Genomic DNA, 3,818 nt, shown 5'->3' on the forward strand with positions numbered 1-3,818 from the left:
GGAAATCCGAAAATTCTAAATTTTTCGGAAGCCCGAAAATTCGGAAATAAAAAATTAGTTAATACGAAAATTCGAAATTTCCGAATTTTCGTTAAAAAACTAATTAGAAACTAAACAAATTGCACATGTCTAGGGCAAACTCCGTCCGGGCGAAGACTCCACCATTTGACATCCGGCCATTCTTCCCCATGTCTACATAGAGGAACTCATATTGTGCCGAAACCACCGCCATCAACACTATACTATTAAACCCCTTGTAATTATAATAGAAAAGAGAAACAAGTGCGGGACTTTAAATGAAGCATGTGCGGGAAACTGTTTGCAATAAATGGGGGGAATGAATCAAAGATAATAAATCTGGAATAGGTTTAAATATTTTATTACTTTCACATAATGCACCGTCCATGACTATATTGCACTATTGAAGAAATAGATAAACATATATGTTTCACAGATTAGTTGGGGGACAAGGTACGTGGGCAGTGACTCAAATATATAAATGCAATGAGTACATCAAGCTGTACTATATTTTTGAGACAGATAGATATCACATATTAAAATGGAAATTACATCACATGGCACTGCAGTGATAATAGATTAATGCATGAGATATAGAGCTCTACGCGTTTCGCGACTGTTGGTCGCTCATCAGGAGCAGGCATGCATTACATTGGTTATCTGGAACGACATAAGCACATAGCTGGTTAAACGGGGCATCCAACATTTGTGGGGGCTGAGGACTCATCAAAAAGCCCCAGATGGTACTCACCAGGTTGCCGATTGCCGCTGGCACTAGAGTGAAGCTCCGGATGGACCCCAGGATTGGGGTGGTCACTGCCGGGGACTAGGGCTGGAAAATGAGGGGTGCAGGGCCCGTCAGGAGAGCGCACCCAGGTGGCACAGGCATGAGGCATGGTGTATTGAATGCACTGTGGTCGGTAAGGAATGATGGCTGTATTGGAAATAAATGAAGAATGTATTATGTTTGAATGGGATATGGAGATATGATGAAAAGGAAAAGGGGGGGGGGGAAGAGAACAAGCAAAGGAGAAGGAAAAAAGAAAAAAGAAAAGGAAAGAGAGAAAAAAAAGGAGAAAAAAGGGGGATGGGGAAGAAAGACAAAGAGAAATGGGAATATAAAGATAGTAAAGTGAGGTGAAGGTACTGGGTGTGGTGAGGTATAGGAGAGAGGAAGAGGATCACCTGTGAGTTCCGAGTGTGCTGCATGGATTGATGACATGTGAAGAGCCAAATGCCTGTACCTGCCATAGGTGACACCCTCTTATAGGGACCACCCCCCAATGTTACCCGCCCAGAGACACGCATACGAGGGGGAGGAGAAGGGAGGCGCCTGCATTGGTGCGGGGTATCTGCCCAATGATGCGGCGCCGTTTGACTCCTGTAACCCCTCGTGGATGGTATACCAATACACCGCACGGAGACCTAGTTCCATGTCAGGTGATGGAGGCATGACATCGACACGCACTGCCCGCCCATCCGTCCGTGCGTCTTCGGAGCACAGGACGGAGAGCGTGTGCAGTGAGTGTTGCTGCCCCCGGATAGGACCACACCCCACAGGGGGCCGGAGGTGCCAACACCCTTAACCAGACAGCGCCAGGGAACCTGTGAACAGATGTGGAATGGCCCAAAATACCCAGCCGTACTCAAAATGTGACAGATACTAATGAAACAGTTGTAAGCACATTGCTGCTAGCACTTAGAAAAACAACAATAATGCAGTACTGGATATTGACATAAAATAGACAAAAATGTAGTCCCGTAAAATACATGCTTCCATCCCTAGTTATGGTATATAAAGTATTATAATAGTAGGACCTCGAATGGGGTGGTGGCACGATATGGACGTGCTTCCCGTCTAAAGCCCCTCCGCAGTTCGGAAAGTCCCACCGCTGGGCAAATTGGGGAGCCACAGTCTGCCATTCCTGTGGAAATTGTGGAGTCAAACCAGAAAAAAAGTAGTACTTTTGCACATAACATTGCAAGATTACACAAAAACATTCTTGGCCAACATCAGTAAAACATTTATTTTAAGCAGTATTTAAAGACAAAAATATAAGGCCCACTTATCAGATTCCTTACCCCCTCTGATGGCCCACTGTAAAATTTTTAGGGGGGTTTTAGCTGAGTTTGGGACCCCCAAAAAAGGACTCTGCCACTATGTCTGAATTTAATGAGAACAAAAACATTTGTACACATTTTTTTTGGAGGGGGGAGTGCTAGCTGAGTTTGGGACCCCAAAAAAAGACTCTGCCACTCTATCTGAATTTAATGAGAACAAAAACATTTTTAGACATTTTTGGGGGTGTTTAGGGTAAAGCACTACAATGGAGCTGACAAAATATATTGTTACGTGACTAGGCTAGGTGTATATGGGCCCAGGATAGCATTAAGGGAAATATGCATGTAGGCCAAAAAAAGAGGCATTAAAAGCTTACAGCATGCATGGGGACAAAGGGGACATTCACAGCATATTACAATCATGGTAATTAGGGAATGATTAAAGAAATACAATACATTAGCAAATATTAAATACATAGAATGTGATGTTAAAGGAGACAACTTACCTTAATATAGTCCTTCTGCAGGACTTGGATGATGGCAGAACAGGTCTCTGGGATAATGATCCCCAGAGCCTGGGGGAAGATGCCTGTCGTAAACTTTAGGTCCTGCAAACTTCTCCCTGCCAGGTATCTCAACGTGGCAACTAGCCTTTACTCTGCAGTGATGGCTTGCAGCATGCAGGTGTCCTGCTTGGTAATATAGGGGGGACAGCAAAGCCAACAGATGGTGAAAAACGGGGGCCATCATCTGGACATAATTCCTGAAGTCATCTGGGTTATTCTCCTGGATCTCCCGCAGCAAAGGCATGTGACAGAATTGGTCCCGCTGGAGCAACCTATTCTTCGACCATGAACTCCTCCTCACCCTGTTCATGGACTGAGCTTGGGTTAAAGCATGAACCCCAACACCAAGCCCATGCACAGCACAAACTACGACGAGTATGTACCAGCAACATAGCTAGAAAATGGTCGGCTGGTCAGAACGAACTAAACAGAACGCACTGAAGAACAGAAAGTCCTATGAAGAACGACCTGAAAATCTTAAACGAGCGGACAAGAACACACTGAAAAACAGATACAACCTGAATACACGCACTGAAAGACAGATACGAACCGACAAGTACCAAATGAACAGCAGAAAACGTTCTGAAAAGCACAAAGACTGAAAAGCGCGAATCGTCTCTCACCAAGCTTTTACAAACACGCGATAACACAAGATCAGCAAAAGCAGCCCGAAGGCTGGCACCAGTGGATTTGAACTTCCCCTTTATAGTGCCGTTGTACGTGTTGTACGTCACCGCGTTTTGGATGATCGGAATTTGGTGTGTCCATAAGTATGCAAGACAGCTTGAACAGAATTCCGATGTAAAAAACGGTCGTGTGCACGTGACATTAGATCCGTCCACATTAACTCCCACAGCTGCTACAAGTGACTCCTATAGCCTGTGTTCCGTCAGATTTGGCCACCCATCAGATTTTGTAATGGATGTGATGTCTTGGTACACCCCGCACTCGGCCACACTAAGCCTACAGTCTGAAGTCGCCAAGCGGACATCTTTTTACACCCACCTAAGTCTTGCATTTCACACCTATTTTTACAAGTAAGGTATGCTTATATAGTGAAATACAGGATTTAGAACTCCATGACACTGTTTTGATGTTGAATTCTAAAAGCAGCGGCAAATCTGCTGATCTCACACGTTTGCTAATCTGACAGAAGATCGCTGCTTTTATAAT

At 44.5% G+C, this 3,818-nt stretch overlaps 1 long non-coding RNA gene across 1 annotated transcript; it reads right to left on the bottom strand.

The window, feature by feature from the left end:
* Positions 1-585: 585 nt before the first annotated feature.
* Positions 586-1,260, bottom strand: LOC120942643. Its single transcript, XR_005750212.1, has 3 exons — positions 1,204-1,260; positions 770-952; positions 586-678 (listed from the first exon to the last, which is right to left on the bottom strand). It is a non-coding gene; the product is annotated as an uncharacterized LOC120942643 (long non-coding RNA).
* Positions 1,261-3,818: the final 2,558 nt, after the last annotated feature.

The sequence above is a fragment of the Rana temporaria genome, chromosome 6 (genome assembly GCF_905171775.1).
Source record: "Rana temporaria chromosome 6, aRanTem1.1, whole genome shotgun sequence".
Classification (NCBI taxonomy): Eukaryota; Metazoa; Chordata; class Amphibia; order Anura; family Ranidae; genus Rana; species Rana temporaria.